This window comes from Herpailurus yagouaroundi, unplaced genomic scaffold (genome assembly GCF_014898765.1).
Source record: "Herpailurus yagouaroundi ecotype Mexico unplaced genomic scaffold, PumYag 195, whole genome shotgun sequence".
Lineage (NCBI taxonomy): Eukaryota > Metazoa > Chordata > Mammalia > Carnivora > Felidae > Herpailurus > Herpailurus yagouaroundi.
In genome coordinates, this window is record NW_024412426.1 from 12185091 (window position 1) to 12207313 (window position 22223).

At 38.6% G+C, this 22223-nt stretch overlaps 2 long non-coding RNA genes across 6 annotated transcripts in view; one reads left to right on the top strand and one right to left on the bottom strand.

Moving 5' to 3' along the window:
* Window positions 1-1100: 1100 nt before the first annotated feature.
* LOC121011850 (uncharacterized) overlaps window positions 1101-22223 on the bottom strand; it is a 46971-nt gene continuing 25848 nt past the window's right edge. Inside the window, exons 2-5 of one of the 2 annotated variants that reach the window (XR_005781803.1) lie at window positions 16875-16938; window positions 11919-11980; window positions 3569-3662; window positions 1101-2031 (exon numbers count right to left, since the gene is read on the bottom strand). This is a non-coding gene — a long non-coding RNA (uncharacterized LOC121011850). The remainder of the gene's footprint in view (window positions 2032-3568; window positions 3663-11918; window positions 11981-16874; window positions 16939-22223) is intronic. The other variant, XR_005781804.1, reaches the window with a different exon arrangement.
* The window catches only part of LOC121011848 (uncharacterized), a 145956-nt gene continuing 130475 nt past the window's right edge, over window positions 6743-22223 (top strand). For all 4 annotated transcript variants that reach the window (XR_005781800.1, XR_005781799.1, XR_005781802.1 and 1 more), the window contains exons 1-2: window positions 6743-7963; window positions 14230-14312. This is a non-coding gene — a long non-coding RNA (uncharacterized LOC121011848). The remainder of the gene's footprint in view (window positions 7964-14229; window positions 14313-22223) is intronic.

The following is a 22223-nucleotide window of genomic DNA, read 5'->3' on the forward strand; positions in this document are numbered from 1 at the left end:
GAATGAATTTAGGAGGATGAGACTGAGTGAAAGACACAGATTTATAGGTGGAGATGATGAGTTCAGTTTTATATTTTATAATGTTTATTTGTGGAGCACTTACCGTGAACCAGGTACTGTGTGAATATTTTGTAAATTAATCCTCAGAACCACCTAATGAAGTAGATACTCCCTGTACATGTGGGAATAGAAGCTTAGAGAGGAGTTAGCAACTGAAGTTTCATTACAAGCAATAGACAGAGCTGGGACCCAAATCCCAACGGATCTGGCTGTCTAGGGGATGTGCCCCCAACCACCCTGCTATACTCTTCTGAGATGCTTGTGGAACTGCCGTGTAGAGATGTGCACCTAGACAGTTTTAAATAAAAGTCTGAGACCCAAGATTAGCCATGAATGCATAGGTGACTAGAATGGGAGTGGCCACTGAGGTGGAGATTAACTGAAAAGAAGACAAAGGATGACTTGCCCCTTTGCACGGGTTTAGGTGAGAAATAACTTCATGACAGCGAAGGCAGGGAAATGCTGGTCATGTCATTGGTGCACTGGCCTAGGGACATGCTTGTCATCTGTTATGGGTGAGTTTATTGCAGTCAGGTCTACAGTCAGGGGATTGATTAGATTGATGAGATTCACAATTTAGGACTTTTAGGAAAATCAGTATTAGCAAATTATCAGCATCAATCATCAGTTAGGATTTATGACAGGAACTAATAATAATCAGAATACCCTTAACAAACAACCCCATTGAAGGAAGCCAACTTTGAAAAAGACTTTTCTTACGTTCTAATCAGGTATTTATGACAACTGTCACAGCAGAAGAAATGGCTTTATTTAGGGTGATTTCATTATACCCAGTAAACTTGGACTGTACCTACACAGCTATTCATCTCCAATCAGATGGCCCACCCTAAAACAAGTATAACAGATGGGATTGTTTTTCTTTTCTATTTACGGTTGTCCATACTTTGCAGACTGAACCTTTAGTGATCCTCTAAGCCATCTTCTGTCCTTTGGGAATAATGCTGTGGCAAAATACTGTGGGCCCTGTAGTTTGAAATGGACAGACACTCTATGTGTGCCAGTGCTGTGTAGAAGATGTAACATCACGGTCATTCCGGCTGAAAGCTCAGACCCTGTTTTCAGCTGGGATCAGGACTCTGTAGCCTTGATTTTAAGATGGATAAAAGTGAAATGTGAAAATAAAAAATGCATCACTTACCTGGTTATGCTACTTTAAAACTGTTTAGTCTTGAAATTCTGTGAAGCCCCATATGGTTTTTCAGATTCCTACTCCCCAGTAAACTAATCTATCTAGTTTTCTTCATTTTTCTTTTCTGTTGGCTACTTATACAGAGATTCGAGACGCTAATCAAAAGCAGTATCCACATCACATTTTTTCATCTATTCTGTTTTTTACTCTCAAGAAATGTTTACATACAAAAGTATGTAAATTTTCTGTTTCCAAGAAACAACCTTAAATGAAGACTTTGACCCTCTTCCTTTCCACTTCTTGGAAACAGCTGCCTTGGATCAGAGATTTCTAGATTTCATCATAGTTCCATCAGGGATGAGCCCTGAGGCAATGGGCAAAGTATTCAGACACATTGGTCCTCAGTTTCCTTATCTGTGAAATGAGAATAACACGTAATGCTTTAGAATGTGAAGATGCAATGAGACGTATTTTCTGTATCTAACAAGTTTCTTGGTCTACGGTAGGCATCCAATACATACTCGTGTCTCTCTTGTCCTCTCCCCCTCTCTTTCTAACTTACACTCCTTTCTTATCCTCCTGCTGGAAGGGAGAGGACTGAAGACAATAATTTTGTGTCTAGATAGGTCTTCAGTAACACATGGGAAAGATTTCCCTCTGATTCTACCTTTATACACTTTCTTTGCCCCCCTTTGCAGCCAGCCCTGGCTAAGCCTCCTGGCTTGAGGTTGTACTCTGCTGTTTGTGTATTTCTCTCAAAATCTCCTTTCTCTTGCTTCCCCCATTTCTCTACTTTTTGCAGCAGGCTCAGGGATTGCTACCTGTAAGAGAGGAAATATAATATATAAAGACCACTCAAAGGGTGGGGTAAAATTGCCCTCAAAACCCTCTGCTGCAATTCTGTGTGTGCCTAGAAACTGGGAAGTGCACAAGTGTATCACTCAATCTTTACCTGGTGAAGTAGCTCCATAGGATGGAGGTCTTTAACCTTCTTTGTACTGGGCTACACATCTGAATGACATTCTCATGCTCCACATACTTCCTTGGAGGCAGAGATTTGATGGGTTATGGGTTATGGACGACTACAGCCTCTAGCTATAGCCGTACCTTCTCCCTCCACCTTCTCTCCTAGGAAGGAAGTGCAAGTGAATTTGGGTGAGATTATTATGGGCACAGCCTTTAATCTATCCTTGTATATAAGAAAAGTGAATCACGTTTACTGCTTAGTGCTTTTTATTAATAACAGTTTACTGCCTCAAACTTCACAACTGGATTGTACCCTGGGTCTGAAAATTACAGTTGGTTGTAAATTGCTGCTTTAGAAAGATGTTAATCATCTGGGGTGCCGGGGTGGTTCAGTCAGTTAAGCATCCGACTTTGGCTCAGGTCATGATCTTACGGTTTGTGAGTTCAAGCCCCACGTTGGGCTCTGTGCTGACAGTTCAGAGCCTGGAGTCTGCTTCAGATTCTGTGTCTCCCTCTCTCTCTGCCCCTCCCCCGCTTGTGCTCTGTCTCTCTCTCTCTCTCTCTCTCTCTCTCTCTCTCAAAAATAAAAACGTTAAAAAAAAAGAAACATGTTAATCATCTATAAAGTAAGATAGTTGGGTTTGGTGATTTTGAAGGTTGCTTTGAGCTTTTAAACATACTAATTCTTTACATTGTGCCACAAGGTCCCAGACCATATTGGTAATAGATGGCCAGGTTGCTTCTGAAAGACCTGGTGACGTGGGCTGAGTTGTGTCTCTTAAAAAGGTATGTTCAAGTCCTTACCCCCAGTATCTGTGAATGTAATATTTAGAAAGGGTTTTTTTCAGATGTAATCAAGTTAAGATGAGGTCATACTTTATTAGAATGGAACCTAATTCAGTGATTGGTGTCCTTCTAAGAAGAGGGAAATTTGGACGCAGATGGGGAGAGAACACCATGTGACAGTAGGGGAAGAGATTGGAGTGATACATCTCCAGTCCTAGGAACATCAAGGACTATTGCAACCTCTAGGGGCTAAGAGGGAAACAGAACAGATTCTCCCTCAGGACATCTAGAAGAAACCAACCCTGATGACATTTTAATTTCAGACTTCTGTCTTTCAGAGCTGTTATGTAATGCATTTATGCTATTTTAAACCTGTTTGTGGTAATTTGTTATGTCAGTTCTAGGAAACTAATACACCTGGCAAACTTGGGCTTTAGTTAATCCTGACCTATGTTTAACGTTTTGTGTTCAGTCATTCCTTTCACGTGCTCTGCAACAGGATGTGTCTCTTCAGCAGGCATGTGCATGAGAACCTGGTCTGTGGGGCTTCTTCATCTGGCCTCTTCCCATGAAAACCCTGCCATCTTGTCTTTCTAAGGTACTTACTTTTTAGTTTCCTGGGAAGTTGATTCCTATGGATTCTCTTGACCAGTTTCTACTGGGATCCTTCTGTGGGATTGACTTCAAACCTAGATTGGAACTGAGAAGAGATTTTAGAAAACCATTCTTGACCTCCCTTTACTGGTGTGATTTTAATGTATCATTTTCATGTCAAGGTGACCACCAGGAAATTAAAACAAATTTTAAATGTTTATCTTTTTTTTTTATTTATATATGAAATTTATTGTCAAATTGGTTTCCATACAACACCCAGTGCTCATCCCAAAAGGTGCCCTCCTCAATACCCATCACCCACCCTCTCCTCCCTCCCACCCCCCATCAACCCTCAGTTTGCTCTCAGTTCTCAACAGTCTCTTATGCTTTGGCTCTCTCCCACTCTAACCTCTTTTTTTTTTTTTTTCCTTCCCCTCCCCCATGGGTTCCTGTTAAGTTTCTCAGGATCCACATAAGAGTGAAACCATATGGTATCTGTCTTTCTCTGTATGGCTTATTTCACTTAGCATCACACTCTCCAGTTCCATCCACGTTGCTACAAAAGGCCATATTTCATTTTTTCTCATTGCCACGTAGTATTCCATTGTGTATATAAACCTAAATGTTTATCTATTAAAAAATTTTTTAATGTTTATTTATTTTTGAGACAGAGACAGAGTGTGAGTGGGGGAGGGGCAGAGAAAGAGGGAGACACAGAATCCGAAGCAGGCTCCAGGCTCCGAGCTGTCAGCACAGAGCCTGATGCGGAGCTCGAACTCACGAGCCATGAGATCATGACCTGAGCTGAAGTTGGACACTTAACCAACTGAACCACCCAGGTGCCCCAGAATTTTTTTTTTAAAGACATTATCCAACAGTCTCACAAGAGTGTCATTTTATGCTGATGGGGTAATTTGTCCCCTTAGAAAGAGCTATTTCTTGAGTAATTACTTTGGGTACTAAGTGACAGGCTCAGACTATTTTAGGTCTCCAGGGCCTTGTCTCATGACATGCATTTACCTTGAGGATAATGCATGTGGCAGGTATTGCCTGTGACTCATTGCTCTTCCAGGAGCTCACCTCACTGTTCAGGTCTTTAGCAGACAGCAGCATATGATGGGTTGGAAGATTTGCTGCCAGTTGGCTGCTCATGTAAGATTGGCATAGAAGGTTGTCCTTGTTCCTGACTAAGCATCTTTACACTCAGAGTAGATGTGTGACAGCCCAAGAAATCACTAGACGTGAGAGAATTTGTGATAGCCAAATATTACATTTGATAGTTTTATGTAAGTCTTCCAATTTGAAGCAGCCTCACTTAAACTAATATGGGTTTACATAAAGTTATTTTTCTTTGTGCTCCCTAAAATACAGACTTAATAAGCTATATGTTGATTTGTACTAAAAGGTGTAAAGAGACATGAACTATTTAAATTAATTTAAAAATATTTAGAAAAACCCTTCCAAAATTTATAAAACACAAAGTATTTTCAGAGTGATAATATGTATTAAAGTAACATTCACATCTTTCAACTTCCATTTTGTCTCCATTTTCCTTAATGTGATTAACATTGAGTCTGTTGTAAGTCCCGTCTTATCTTTTCATGGCCTGGGTTGTAATTAGATTTTACACAGATTCTCTGTTTCAAATCCATAGCTAAAGTCTGAGTGCCAAAGTTGTTCAGTGCTATCCTAGTAATACTGCCTTTTGAATTTCCCAAACTCCATGCAGACGGGGATAAAATGTTCATTGCCTACCGTGTCCAACAAGGGTGTGAATGTTCAGATTTATAAGATAATTCTTATTATTTCCATTTTATACATGAGGAAGTATAGGTTCAATTACTTTCTCTCAAATATATAAAACAGCAGCAAAATAGGAAGATTGTTCTGTTCCAAAGGCCCACTGATTTCATACCAAGGGTTTGAGAATCCGCTCTCACAAAAATATTCAGACAAAATCATACAGTGTAATGTAATCTCATTACTGGATTTTATTTATTTTTTCCCACACACAATTTAATTACTAACCTTTAGTGACAAACTTTTTGGCTCCTTTGTGGTTTTAAAATAGGAGGCAGACCTCAAGCCAAAGACCCCAAAGCAAAACATACAATTTTTTTTCTGATGATGACATTTTTCAGACATGGTTTTTCCTGCTGTCAGATATGATAAAAGGCTTGGTTTATAACTTGACCTAAGCCTTACCTGGGTCTTGCCTGGCAGAAATATGTGTTTCACTAAATTAACAACAGATCCCAAAGTAGAAAGAAAACTCAAGCTAATCCCCAGAGTCAGTATTTTGTCCCTATAACCTGCAGGTGTACGAGAACCACAGAAATCAGTTTAACATAGTTTTCCATTTTTGTCCTTTCAACTTCTAAGATGGCAACTGTTGGTTTCAGTTTGTCTGGAGATTTCACGTTACAGAGCTGTCAAGAATTCTAGGAGCTACAAGGAGAGAGCCCTGAAGATAAAGTTCATTGATTCATGACTACACTCATATAAAACATGAATGGAATTTTCAATGGCCAGAAACATAAGGATGTGTCTTACATTTAAAAAAATCAGAATTTGTGTATAATGAGAAAACACCTAATATTACTATGGTACTTTTCAGTTCATAACATGCTTTCATTTAATTCCTGTAATGATCCTATTAAGTAGTGGAGTTGTTGAGTTACAGTAGTACCCAGAACACACACACACACACACACACACACACACACACACACACACACACACACAAACGTATACACATACAGGCATACATATATGTTCAGTTTTCTCTCATATAAAAAAATACCCCAAACACCACCATCTCCTCAAACTTTATTAATCTCACACTTTATTAATTTCTAAAATTCTTGAAAGGTAAAAGTGTTCCTACAGCTGCCTTCAAGTCTTTATTACTACTCCATGAAATCACATTTAATCTTTACCATTATAGAAAATCTCTCTGCTATTAGTGAGTTTCTTGTTGCCAAATCTAGTGGATTTTCTTTTTTTTAAAATGGTTATTTATTTTGAGAGGGAGAGAGAGAATCCCAAGCAGGCGCCATGCTGTCAGCACAGAGCCCAACTCAGGGCTCAATATCACTAACTGTGGGATCATGACCTGAGCCAAAACCAAGAGTCAGATGCTTAACCATCCAGTTGGACTGAGCCAGCCAGGCACCCCATGGCTCTTTTTTTTTTTAATTTATCATCCAAAGCTGTTTGTAGTTTTGGCTTCCATTGATCAACTTCATCTTTTCCTGTTTGGTCTTTCTTTTAAATGCTCCTTACCATGGCTTCTACAGCAATGTAGTTTTCCTCCCACTACTCTGTCCATTATCTCTCAGATGTCTTTGCTGGGGCCTCCTCCCTTTCTTCTGGAAAATGTGTACATTCCCTAGGATTGTGCTTGTGATTCTTTTTTCTTTCTGGTTCTCTCCTGTCAATCAGGGGACTCGGGAGCCCACCCCTTCCTCCCCAGCAGTAATTTTACCTGTTTCTGTTCATCCCCCTCATCTACTTTCTACTACTGCTATCCAGGTTCCACCCTGGCCCCTTCCCTCTCTCCTGATGACTGTGTCCTTCCTGTACTGACAAAGCAGATCTGGAGGCTGTGAGCCTTAGCTTTTTGTTTCACAAAAATTTGACCTCTAAATGAACTCACTGTGACCTCCTGACTTTCAGTTTATGAGGGAAAAGTGTGCCTTTATCTGTTCAAGACCAATCCTTGTTCATGATCCTATCTCATTCTGTCCTTTCTGGGAATAGAACCTTGTTCTAGTAATTATTTCTTCTCTACATGATATTTTCAACTTATCCCTGTTTATTGTTTGGAGCCTACACACATGCTCAGGTCTCTCCAATCCTTAAAAACGTCTGCCTCTGTTCAGTGTTCTCTCTAGCTACCATCATCCTATCTTGCTCTTTCCCTGCAAAGCCAGGCTTCAGTAAGGAAGAGTCTATAGATGCTCTATTTCCTCTCTTTTAACTCTTCAGTTCAGGTTCTAATGTCAGCTTTCTGCCCCTACTCAGGTCTCCAGGGACATTGAATTGCCTCACATCACTCGTGTTACTTAATTTCTCAGCAGCAATTGACACTGCCCACCACACCCCCTTTTTGAGACTTTGCTCCCTTGGTTTCCTGATCATTCTTTTGTCCTGGGGGCCCTCCTCCTTTCTCATTCCTCAAGTTGTTTTTCTTCCCATCCTTCCCACTGCCCTCAATCCCCCTCTATATTCTCCTCCTCCTTTTTTCTCTTTCCCCATTGATTCTCTCCCTTTGTCTACAAGTTTAAAGCCCATTTTTACAGCATGGTACAGATAAATGGCAGATGTTGTTCACAAGCTGAACACCTCCTATGGGAGTGTCCACGTTGCTGGCCTTAATGTCTTCTTCAACATATTGAAAGGCAGGTGAGTGAGATGGTTATTATAGAGATAACCTTCGATCAGTTTTAATTTCTGAAAAAAGTAAATAATTTGCAAGCTTTAGTACTTTAACCTTTATTAGTGACAGATTACTGGAGACACACCTCATGATGGATTGGAACGCAATAATGCTATGATAACATGATTGGGAAAGGCTGATGTTAGGTGTTTACATGACTATTGAATTGAATTTAATGTTAGTAACTATAGAGTTACTTCTTGGAAAATTTTGAACAGAAAATTTCATTTTGAATTTTCTAAGAGACTCATTAAGTTACCTGTTTATCCTACAAATAGGTAAAGGTCTTATTCAGTAAATATATGGGATTGGGGGGCCCCTAGTCTCCAATACTTGGAATTGAGCAGTGTGCAGATCGTTTGCCTGGGTCTGGTTGTAGGTACCCAAGAGTCCTATATTATGACAAACAGCCTCTGAGGGAACTACAATGTTAACATTCAGGTTTTAGAAAGAACTTTCAAGGATAGGGTCCTTGGAAAAGGAAGTTCCTGGGAGCTGGAAAGGATGAACTGAATGGAATACCACATATTCACTTGACTTGCTCTGTTAAGTTACAATATCTTGAAACCTGGATAGGAATAGTTTAGAGATTTATGTGAATCACGGCAGCTTAAGTCCTGAAATATTGTATATATTCTCACGGTGGCTTTTAGAATAACTTTAAATTTTACGACCTCAGTGAGTATAAAGTTTGCATGGAAAGATAATGTTTATAGCAAGCACATTTCCAACTTTATTCTTACAACCGTTTGAAGTAAATACTTCCATCATGATGAACTATTAAATACGCTTTTCCCTTAATATTTAAGTCTTCAAAGGCCAAAATTTAACCTAAAATTTACATTGGCCCAGTTCATGTTTACTAATAATACCTTTTCCCCCTCTAGCTGTCCCTGTCTACTTCTGTTTTTATCCGATTTCAGTAACTATATACAACAGCCCTCTGACAGCAGACACAACCGATTTACCTCAGCAACGTTAGATTAGAAGCTTTTTAAAAGGCAGGAACCATGTCTTATTTTTTCATTCCTGAAGTGCTTTGTACACAATCTATGTGTAATAAATAATTTTTAGAAGTTTTTGTTCTACCAGCAAGTAAAACCTTTCTAGGAAATATAGATTATTTTTTAAAGAAAAAATAGTTCATTATCCTGTTAACCAGAGATAATTACTATAAGCAGCTTAGCATTAAACCAGAGGTGGCCAACTTTTTCTGTAAACAGACAAATAGTAAATATTTGAGGCCCTTCTGGCCTTACAGTCTGTGTCGTAACCACTGGATTCTGCATTTGTGGAGTGAAAGTAGTCATAGTCAAAGAAGACAAGACAATCTGTAAATGATGCATGTGCTTGTGTTCCAATAAAACTTTACTTATAAAAATAGGCAAGTTAGATTTGGCCTATAGGCTATAGTTTGCTGACCCCTGTACAAACTATTGTTTAAGCTCATATATATATAATATGTATGATAATGTATGTGTATAATAATATATACATGTAGCAGCTATATTTCATATAGTGGTTTTACAACATGGCATCCCAAAGAGATTGCTAGATATCCTTTCAGGAATACTGGACCTCTGGGGATTGTCTGTCCTATAAGGCAAGGGCTCTCAATTGCTCCAACAAGGCAAAAATTGGTTCTTTATGGATGGAAAAAATTCCTAGTTATTAGAATGGTTTGTGGCTTTCAAAAGTTCAGTTTTACTCAACAAAATCTTATTCTTTGATATTTAGTTTGGTAGTAGGGAGAGGATGAGGTAAAAATGTCTGAAAAGTCTGCTTTGGAAAGTAATAAAAAAAAACTGAGAAATACTACTTTAGGGAAATGAGCTTTTGTCTTTGATTAGGGCTGTTTTTCCACTCTGTACTTTGTGGATAATGGACAAGTTAATTATGCAAATAATCCTTGTCTATAGACTTGCAAATGACCTGTGCACGCTGGAAAGATACCCACCCCAGACGCCCATCACCAGGAAAAAGCCAGTCTTGTGTCCATTTGTAATTTATTTCAGTATTCATTTATTCCATGTAAATTTGTGGCTCCTTAATGTCCTCTTTGAATTGGTTGAGACATTTGCCTGCTTCCCTCATTTAATGATTGATAACAAATTGAATAAAATCTTCAACAAGTGTTTCTTTATTTCATAGTCATTTTACCTTTTGAAAAATACGTAATTTAATATTTTTCATCAGTTTGTACAGTCTTTGACATTAAAAACTTTCTATGTCATTATGTCTTTTAAATATTGTAAATATTCTGTGAAATGAATATACCAGGTTTTTTTTTTAAATTTATCTCTTATTGTTAAGAACAAATTTTTCATGAATAAGCATAGATTTCTTTCTTAAAAATATGTCAAATGTGTAAAGTCATGAAGTGTGTCAAAAGTCTGTTACTTAATTTTTTTGGCACAGTGCTTGTTTGCTTTTAGTTCTCGTTGATTTTTTTTGAGGACATGGCCAGTGGACATGAAGGCCAATGCTATTTTCATGGCTCTGTTGACAGAAGGTTGCATGTGTTGCTGCTATGAATCTAAGATCATTTTGGGGAGAGCACTGTGCTCTGGCCTCATCAGAGGTACACAGAAAGTATAGGACACTGAGTATGCTTTGATGCTTGCCTTGGCTCAATGTGCCTGGTCAAGACTCTGGGTTGGCTTGTGTTCCATTTATTTCAGGAACATGGAAGGGCCGCTGTTTGTTTAAGCTTTACATTTTCTTTGCCAACTTCTCTTGCCTTTCTCTTTACCCTCTTAATGCACTGAATCTAACTTCTAGCTCCTGCATAAGTGTTTTAAAGACTTTAAAACTGCAAAACTGGGGGCGCCTGGGTGGCTCAGTCAGTTAAGCCTCTGACTTCAGCTTGGTCTTGATCTCCTTGGTTCATGGGTTTGAGCCCTGTGTTGAGGTCTGTGCTGACAGCTCAGAGCCTAGAGCCTGCTTCAGATTCTGTGTCTCCCTCTCTCTCTGCCCATCCCCTGCTCACACTGTCTCTGTCTCCATCTCTGTCTGTCTCTCTCTCAAAAATAAACATCAAATTTTTTTAGAAAACCCTGCAGAACCAAAGCCAGAAGTTAAGAAATGGATTTTCTCAGTTTATCTTGAAAATTGTGTTTAACTCTTTTGTTAAGCCTTCCTTCCTTTGTTTCTTCCTCCTGCCTTCTTCCTGAGCTTCTCTCTTTGCAGTTGGTAAATGAATGACTTTGGGCAGCAAGTGCCAATTCTCAGAATAATGTTCTTAACTTTCAGGAAACCAAATAAATGTTTCATGCACAGAGGGGAAGACAAAAGATAAAGTGGATTTTTCAAAGTGGATACTAGTTGTAGGATCAGAGTAATGAGATGGAAGTCACCTCACCTAATGTCCTATAAGGCAAGCCCATTGTTATAAATCTATGTATATCCGATCTGTTAGTATTTTTCTCATTCTGCTACGAGAGATATAAAAAGTAACACTTTTGAGATCAGCCAGTATGTTATAAAGCATGCCAAATTAAATCCAGAGGCAAGAAGATAATCTAGATCTTTGATTTTTAAACTGAAGAACATTGTAAGTTTGAACTTGTGGTAAAATCTGTTTAACATTTGGGGAAGCAATCTTTGGTAAGTGTCTGCAATTCTTAAGTAATCTTTCTGCCTACATCAGTGTCTAAATTAAGCAATTGCTTTTTTAAAAAAAATATGATAATGGATTTTATCTTTGTTACATACATACATTTGAAAATTAATACCCAAATGACGATTCCAATATGTTAAAAATCAGCAAAGAAACTAACCCGCCATTCAAAATGCAACCCAGTTGTCAGTATTACAAGCATAACCATTCTCACTAATAAAACAATTGCCGTCTGAAGTATGTGTGTATTTTAACATCTTAACTATTTTTTAGGTTACAGATCAGTGACAAAAAATATTTACACTTTGTTGTTCAAAGTCACCACCATCCATCTCCAGATCTCTTTTCAGCTTCTCTCCATCCCCTGGCAACGAATGATTTTCTGTCTCCATGAATTTGACTACTCGAGATACCTCATATAAGTGAACTCACACAGTATTTGTGTTTTTGTGACTGGCTTATTTCACTTAGCATAATTTCCTCAAGGTCCATCCATGAAGTAGCATGTGTCAGAACTTCCCTACTTTTTAAAGCTGAAAATATTCCATTGTATGCATATGTCATATTTTGCTTATCTATTCATTTGTTGATGGTTAGGAGTTGCTTCCACCTTTTGGCTCTTTCGAATAATGCTGCCATATGGGTATACAAATACCAATTTCCTGACTTTAATTATTTTGGGTAACCTGCAAGTGGAATTGCTGGATTATATGGTAATTCTGTTTTTAATTTTTTGAGAAACCACTACACTGTTTTCTACACTGGCTGCACTAGTTTGCATTCCCATTAAGGGCACACACAGATTCCAGTTTCTCTATGTCCTTGTCAATACTTGTTATTTCCTGTTTGTTGTTGTTTTTTCTCTGTTTTTGGTTTTGTTTTGTTTTGTTTTTGACATCCAAAGCATTTCCCTAATGATTAATGATGTTGAACATCTTTCCACCTGCTTAGTGGCCATTTGTATCTCTTTTTTTTTTATTTTTAATTTTTTTTTCAACGTTTATTTATTTTTGGGACAGAGAGAGACAGAGCATGAACGGGGGAGGGGCAGAGAGGGAGACACAGAATCGGAAACAGGCTCCAGGCTCCGAGCCATCAGCCCAGAGCCTGACGCGGGGCTCGAACTCACGGACCGCGAGATCGTGACCTGGCTGAAGTCGGACGCTTAACCGACTGCGCCACCCAGGCGCCCCTGTATCTCTTTTTTTTTTACTTAGCTTTTTAAAATTTTAACTTGTTTTATTTTTTATTTTTTAAAATTTACATCCAAATTAGTATATAGTGCAACAATGATTTCAGGAGTAGATTCCTTAGTGCCCCTTACCCATTTAGCCCATCCCCCCTCCCACAACCCCTCCTGTAACTCTCAGTTTGTTCTCCATATTTATGAGTCTCTTCTGTTTTGTCCCCCTCCCTGGTTTTACATTATTTTTGTTTCCCTTCCCTTATGTTCATCTGTTTTGTCTCATAAAGTCCTCATATGAGTGAAATATGATTTTTGTCTTTCTCTGACTAATTTCACTTAGCATAATACCCTCCAGTTACATCCACATAGTTGCACATGGCAAGATTTCATTCTTTTTGATTGCCGAGTAATACTCCATTGTATATATATACCACATCTTCTTTATCCATTCATCCATCGATGGACATTTGGGCTCTTTCCATACTTTGGCTGTTGTTGATAGTGCTGCTATAAACATTGGGGTGCCTGTGTCCCTTCGAAACAGCACACCTATATCCCTTGGATAAATGCCTAGTAGTGCAGTTGCTGGGTCGTAGGGTAGTTTTATTTTTAGTTTTTTGAGGAACCTCCATACTGTTTTCCAGAGTGGCTGCACCAGCTTGCATTCCCGATTTGTATCTTTTTTGGAGGAATGTCTATTCAGGTCCTTTGCCCCTTTTTAAATCAGATTGATTTTTTTTTCTTTTTTCTTTCTTTTTTTTTTTTTTTTTTTAGTTAAGTACTGGCATTTGTATGTAGATTTTGGAAAATTAAGTTTAACAAACTAATGACCATAGGAATTTTTTTCACACGATATCCAGATAAATCTTTGGGTTTACCCAAACCCAGCTAATGATATTGGGAGAACTCCCTTGAAGATATAAAAACAATGAATGTTTTGTTTGAAGATGAGACTCATTTATTTCCAACCAATAAGATCACCAATACTTAAAATTCATCTGACATCAACCAAAAGAACATCAGCCACTTAAAAATATAGAGGCTAATTTATAACTAACTTTTGTGACTATGGATAGGTAATAGTTGACTAAAATAATTCTATAACACATCAGGTAAGTATTACCAGGTGTTAAATGAAGGGCAAGTTCTTGGATGGTAAAGAGATGAGACCTCTCAGTTTACATTTCAGCAAAGGGTCAAGGATTTGTTAGTGTCCTAGTGAAGTATGCTAAAAGTGCTAGCTTGTCCTTAAGTTGTGGAAAGAAAGGTTGAGAAATGGGTACTAGAAATCTGGGCAGGCTTCAGGGTGATCCTACAGGCCAGATAGCTTTGGCTTTAAGCACAGGAGCTTAAAACCTAAGCATCAAAGTCCGTCATATTATGGTCTCATCTTGTTTACCTGCCCTAACTTCTCATTCTCTTCTCAGATTATTCTTCCCAGCCAGGCCAGCCTCCTCTTCATTCCAAGAGCACATTATATTCCTGTAGCAGGTGCATCTCAGACCATGAGGTATGCAATTCATGTGACTATTTTTCTAATAGTTCCACTTCCATTTCAAGCCATGATTCTGAGGGGTTATGGAAACTCAATCTCAGTAAAAACAGCATTTCCCTGTATCCAGGCCCTAGAGGTGTAAGGTGAGCCAAGGCATCAAGTGAAAAGCCCATAATGCCTTGGAATCTTCTCTCCAGTCTTTCCTCACCTGTCTCTTTCCCCCAAGGCTGGAGGATAATTCTCTAGCTCCAGAATGGAGACAGTTTGCTTTCACTCACCCTAGTCCTTTTCTCCATGGCATGACTCCTTCCCCTTCTATTAAGAGCCTAAAATTGTGAAAGTCAAAAAACAAGAGACTTTTTTCTTTCTCTTGCTACATACCTTTCCAAAGGCAAGGCATGCATACCAGCGGGCTGACTGCCTGAAGGAAATGGTGAAGCAGGGGTGGGGGTGGGGTGTGGAGGATGGGGATGCAACATTTCTGGAAAAACAATCAGTTAATATTTAAAAATGTAACTTCAACCCTGTTACCTTTGATCAGTTTGTGCTTCCTCCTCTTTTTCACCTATTTTGCTCTACTTTCCCTTCAAGCTTTGGTTTAATTCCTTCCCTCCTCAATGTACTTGCTCATATTCCTTTACTATAGGCCTTATAATTTATACCACACAGTCTTCTGTTGAATGTGTTATAACTGCTGCAGGACTGAAGGAAAAGTCACCTCGCCCAAAGTCTTCTGCCAGGTTAGAATTGCTAAGGCATCCCTCCCAAGTGTTTTGTTTAATCCAGTGGTTCTCAAAGTGGTTCTCTGGACCAGTAGCATCAAGTGGGAACTTGTTACAAAATGCAAATTCTCAAGTCTCTCTCTAGATCTCCTGAGTCAGAAACTGTGAGGGCGGGTCTAGAATCTGTGCTTCCAGATTCAGAAGCCACCCAGGGGATTCTGATGCACACTGTTTGAGAACCACTGGTTTTAACCAGCATTAGCCACTTGAAGGAGAAGTTAGCTTAATAGTAGTGATCTTAGTGTTTAAATGCCTGTTGTCTGTGCTTGAATACTCCTACATGATAGGGCACTCATAACCTTAGAAAGCAGCCCCGTCAACTTTGGAAAACTTTGACCTATATTGGTCTGATCTCGTAACCATTGGTTCATATTTAGCTTCCTAGAACCATAGGGAAGAAGTCAAATCTCCTATCCACATGACGGGCTAAAATATCTCAAAATTACCATCGTTTGCCTCTCCCAGCTCTTCTTATCCAGGCTCCAAGTGGCATGAGTTTTGAGTCCCTCAAACTGTCTTTTTTGCACACTGCAGAACACAATCCCATTTGTTTATAATTCTCTTTAATGAGCTCTGCACAGAATTGAAAGCTGTAGTTTAGGGTCTGACAAGCTACAGTGAAGTGATTATCAATTCCTGGCTTGTGATACTGTACTCCTAGGAACATAGACTAATATGGGCTTATTTGGGTTTTGGGTGTTTTTTTGTTTGTTCGTTTTGTTGTTGTTGTTTTTTTTGGTGGCCACATCGTTAATTCATACAAAGCATATTGTCAGCTGAAATTCTTTGCTATTTTCTTGGTCTTTTTTTTTTTTTTTACCTTTATCTTGGTCTTTTTTACAGATACAAATGCTATATCATATAGCCTCTATTTTATACCTGTAGGGGAAGTTCTTTGGATATAAGTGTGTAGTTATGCCTATTATATGTTTTGTGATTAGTTCTTTGATGATTAACTGACACAATTAGCTTTTGGGGGAAATATGTATCTTTTGTCCCTTGAAGTATATCCCAGATGGTATAAGAAGTACTAATAGATACTTTAGAAATTTGTAATTGTACTGATAGAAATCTCCAATGCAAAAGAAAGTCATCTTTTTCTTGAGTTTTATAAAAGGTATTCATTTGACACTAGGTTTATTGCTTTAAGACCTACAAGTTGTGACTGAATATAAAGTAAAAACACCACTTGCTTTTCATAGCAAACGTCTAGAATTTATATATAGTGCTTTTCAAAGTTATCCTATTGGATGATTATATTATCAGCCTGTAATCTGTCAAAATAATTTTATAGTTGCATCTTGTATTTAGAATTGCTTCCAGGGGCGCCTGGGTGGCGTAGTCGGTTAAGCGTCCGACTTCAGCCAGGTCACGATCTCGCGGTCCGTGCGTTCGAGCCCCGCGTCGGGCTCTGGGCTGATGGCTCAGAGCCTGGAGCCTGTTTCCGATTCTGTGTCTCCCTCTCTCTCTGCCCCTCCCCCGTTCATGCTCTGTCTCTCTCTGTCCCAAAAATAAATAAACGTTGAAAAAAAAAAATTTAGAATTGCTTCCAGGAGCTGTTTTATGAATCCCAGAAGAAAAGTTTTCTCATTTTATAATGAATTTTTTAAAAATCAAGTTGGATTTCTTCATATTGATACCCATCTGAGCCTCTAGTATTATATTCCAAAAGCCATGTGTGTGTGTCTATATAAGGGTAGTACTTGGCAGAAATTCTGTTAAAAACTTTTCAAAATGATTTCCAACAATGGCAATATCCTTGTGAGGTGCAACTAATGTATAATTAGATACATACCTTTATGTGTTTTCCTCTTATGGTGACTTTGCCTCACACATTTGTTGCATCAAATGTCTCCACCCTAACAGAAGAAACAACAAAAAATATATATTTGACCTCATAAAACAGAATTCAAAAATTTGTGAATCAAAGTAACCACACCCCCTAAAATAGTAGAAAATAAAAATATATTCAGTAAATATTGTAAAATGTACCCAACTTGATAAGACTAAGAACTCAATCATCAAACGAGAAGAGGCATGAGCTTGCTTATGCTACAAAAGGAATTGTGCTTCTTATATATAACGTGTGGGATAAGAACTAATATTTACTAGGTTCTTGGGATATGCCAGTCATTTTACATTGAGTCCGCATGAATTAGATCTGATTATTCTGTTTCACAGTAGAGAAAACTGAGGCTCTGAGAGGATAAGTTGCCCAAGGTCACGTATCAAATAAGTAGCCAAATAGGTACTTGGACCCAGGCCTGTAAGGCTCCAAATTCTGTTCCCTTTCTGCTATTTTCTATGAGGAATACTAAGAACTGAAAGATACAGTTTCTGTCCCCATGGAGCTCAGAGAACTTTGTAGAAAAATATATAAAGATATGGATTTTTTTTTCATTCTCTGTGCAAGTCAAAGAAAGCCAAGTTAAAATTAAAAATAAATTGATTGAATAAAAATAATTTTAAAATGGCAAAGTTTAATTTTTATAAGAATTGATTAAAATCAAGACTTTTTCTAAAAAATGGCTATTTTGAAAGAAATTTAGCATATAGATCAATATTTATACCCTTTTGTATATTCTTTATCATTAATTTATTTTTGTAACCTCAGCCTATGACAACATTCTAAATTCACAAAAATGGAGTGAAAGTATTACTGGCTGAATTGGTAAAAACCTGTGTTTCTCCTTTATGCCCACACTATTATTACTGCACTCACAACACTTCAATTCTGATACCAGATCTGTGGGTTTTCCACACATCAAGCAATTCTGTGTTAGACCAGCTGGATATCCTATGACTCAATTCAATTCTGACACTGTTTACCTGGAGTTAGTGTCAAATTCGACAAGCGCTCAGTGCTACAAGACTGCCTCCACTTCAGATGTGAATCACAAGCTCCAGGTTGTCCCCTGTGTTCCTGACCAAGCATTTACAAATCACAGTTCTTAACAACCCTGGGTATGGATAGAGAACCAGATGAAAACATATATAGGACAAGGTTTCAATGGGTCCCAAGATGAAGAGCTCTGTCCCCATGGAGTTGACTTACATTACCCTCCTGGCATGTACATGTGTTCACCAACCTAGAAGCTCTCCAAACCCATACTTTTGGGATTTTTATGGAAGCTTCATCATGCCGGTGCGATGATCATTAACTCAATCTCCAGCCCCTCTCCTATTATTTGGAGAGGGTGTGGGACTAAAAGTTCCAAGCTTCTAATCATGGCTTGGTCTTTCGAGTGACCAGCCTCCATCTTGAAGCTCTCCAGGAGACTACCAAACATCATCTCATTAGAACAGAAGATACTCTTATCACCAGGAAATTCCAAGGGATTTAGGAGCTCTGTGTCAAGAACCGTCAAAAAACCAACTATTAAAATACCAAGATTCTTCTAGTGCTCTTATCACTTGGACCTTTACAAGGGTTTTAAGAGTTCTGTGCCAGGAACTGGGGGCAGAGACCAATACGTAAGTATTTTCTATTATTTTATGCTAACAGTATTAATTAAAAAACAGGAAAGAATTAGGAACAGCCCATATATCCAATTTATTACCTGAATGGTAGGTAAACCAGTTTGGTCGGTCTGTGGGATATTATGCCACCATTAAATTAATAATTATAAGACTGTAGCATTATAAAAATGTTTTCATTATAATAGAAAGTCACATTTGAATATATAACAAAGCAATTACTTATGATTTATGTTGTAAGAAACAGAACTATTGCATAAAAATGATGTAAATATATGAAATACTGATGTATTATGGTGATGGGATACTTTTAGAAATGGCATTCTTTTTTCAAATTTTTATGAATCTCTATTAATTTCATAATGAAGGGAAAAATCTGCAAACTTTCCTGGTATTCTTTGCTATTGCAAGACAAACCACACTCTTTGTTTTCTAAACTTATGCCTTAGCTCCAATAAAACTAGGTTTTTGTAAACCAGTTTTGATTATGGGATAAATTTAATCAAATATTGGTAGCTCAGTCTTCAATACTTGTCAGTAAGGGAAAAACAACATATTTGACAGTTAAATATAACTGTCACAGCCTCTCTATTCATTGTGAATGTGTACAATTAAAATTTTGAAGTCACTATGGCTTCTAGGATTAATGGTTGAGATTGGGATGCATGTTCAGTGTCTAGGTTTCCAAAGAAAGTACTTCCTTTCATTGGGCCCTGGGTGTGTGTACATTGTGGGATAGAGAATAGGCGTTTAGAGAGCTTGCTATTGAGATGCAAATTCTCTTTGGCTCTGGTCAAGGCTGTTGGGACTTCCTTACATATTTTTGAAAGAAGTATTTTGAAAGAGGAATGGTTTCTTAGTTCTACTGGGACCTCAGCTCAGGAGTTGGTGACTCTCTGGTGTCACATAATGAGCTAGGTTGCTGAGCCTGCATGGATGACTGGACAGGAACAAGGACCTCACATTAGATGTGGGCAGGCATGAACTCAAGGCCTGGGGAAGGAATAAGTGGGATGTGGGTTTGGTGAGAGGTGGGTGGGCTGGGGAGGGTTGGGTGCTAGGGAGGGGACAGGGTAGAGCTCCATCAGGGATGGAGCTGGCTCAAAATAAAAGACATGCTCACAGAACCAAAGGGTGGGCACAGACTTGAGCATTAAGCCTCATCAAAGAAAGCAAAGGCAAGAAACAGGAGCCAGGGATGATGCTGGGCTGCAGCCCAGGGGAAGTCTGGTGCTGCACGTAGGAGCAAGGGAAGAGCAGTGCCCAGGTGGAATCTGGGTTGGGGGGGGGGCGGAATTCTTTCCACATCCAGCTGCCTGTTATTACTACTCATACTCTCCAGGTGCAGAGGATCCTGAGCCCAGAGTTCCCCAAAGGAACTCAATAGCTTCTGACTAAATGCCAGATGGGGTTTTTTTCTAGTGTGGATAGAATCTAGTCTCTTAGCAAGTTTGATGATTATAATACAATAATGTCTATATTCCATATACTGTGTATTAGATCTCTAGAACTCATTTATCTACTAATTGCAAGTTTGTACACTTACATGTCTCTTCTCCCACCCCCCCACCCCCAGCATCTGGCAACTACCATTCTACTCTTTGATTTTTATGAGTTCAGCTTGTTTAAATTCCATATGTAAGTGATATATCATAGAGTATTTGTCTTTCTCTGATTTATCTCACTAAGCATAACATCCTCTGGATCCATCCATGTTGTTGCAAATGGTAGGATTTCCTTCTTTCTCATGGCTGAATAATATTCCATTACGTGTAGATAGATGTTAGATGGAGGTATATAGAGAAGTTTATCCCCATTGCACCTCAATTATCTTATTTGAAAAATGGACATAACAATACTGACCTATTAAGATTATGAGGAATAAGTAAAGAAACGCTTGCAAAAATGCTCAGGATGTTACAGTAACATAAGAAATAATATTATCATTTTGATGGAGTTACCCAATGAGAAGAAATGTTGGAATATTTTACAAGATTAACTGCTATTTAAAAGTATGTTTCTGGTGTTAGAGATATATGGTCAGCATGGACCAGATCTTTTTCTGAGAAGAACCACTTGTTGACTTCTTCTCAGAGATATGAATATTTGTATGGTAAAACCATACCTGTTTATGTAGCAAGATGGAAATGCTTACACTGCAATCAACAAAAAGAAAAACAGATGAATAGACAATAGAGTCAAGTATTTATGATTCATGTTATAAGATACAGTATAAAGATGAAGAAAATACATGAAATACAGATATATTATGGCAGTGGAATAGGATTTTATTTGGCCGAACAATACCCATACTGTTCTTGGTATACAATGGTTGCTGGTTGGAGAGTGAAAGCATATTTCCACAAGATGCCATGAAACTTTTAAGAATAAAAAGATGAAATCTTCACTCTTCCCTTTTGGGGTTCAATAATGTTAGAACATCTCTGACCTCTGGGCTGAGGTAGTTCCATCTGAAGTCATCAGTCAGGGGAGACCAGATTTCTCCCACCCAGGAAGAACATCCCTATGAGAAGGGGAAGGGTCTAGGCTTGTCCGCATGTTACATACAAGGGCCTAAATCGTGATAGGGGAAGACTGGTTCAGAGTTGCTCATTGAACCCTCACAAAAACTGTATAAGGTAGGACCTAGTGTCACCCTATTTTTCTCACTACAAAATTTAGGCTTAGAGAGGTTAAGAAATTTGCCCCAAGTGAGAGTGCTAGTTGGGGCTTGAGCTTCATCTATCTCTAGGGTCCTTGGATCTCACTGCTGTACTCTCCCTGCGATTAAGATCTCTTCATGGCTTTTCTCCTCCATAGCTGACAAAATAAAGAAATGCAAGTCGGGGTTAAGGATTAGGACAAATACTGCAGTGAGGAAGGTACTGGTAATTACAGGAAGAGAACCTAAAAGGGCTTTGAGGTTTCCTGGCCGCCTGCAGGAGGGTGATAATTATGTGATGTAATCCACATTCTTCCCTGACTTTTGGAAAGAAAACCCAAGAATTTTCAAGATGATTGCCGAAGATTAAAGGTCATTCTGTGGCCATGTAGAGATTTTTCTTTTTTTCTATGCAAACTTGATCTTTTGGAACCTTAATGATCTCATCTGTAAAATAAGAGGGTTGTACTAAGTCATTGTTAAGGTTCTTTTCCTGCTCTGATGTTTGTGAGTCCAGGAATTTATAAGCTTTTTCTGGTGTTTAACTTTTGCCCTTAGCCTCTTTAGCACTATGATCAAAACTAATGGACTCAATTTAAAGTTTATGTGGCAGGTAAGGAAGCCAGGACAAAGGATTTAAGGAAGGTTCTGAAGCAGGGAATATGGCAGCAAAAGGTTTTACAGCTATGTGTTAAATGGAATTGCAAGGATAGAATTCGGGATCTCAGAAATCATTAGGTAAAGCATAAAAAGGCTGAAGCTCAGACAAGTCTTTCAGAGGATTGATTACATGGAGAAATGGGTAAGATTTGGTCTTGCCCTGATGGTAGCAGGTTGTAATTCGCTTGGTCAATTTGGGTTAGAGGAAAGGATGAACCATCACAGGGGCACACTGGTGGCTGTCTGGCTCCCCATCTCATGGCCCAACTCCATCTCTCTGGAGCCTCTGTTTTGACACCATCACCAATAATTCTACTCCCAACCGTGCAGAGCTTTCTTAGTTTT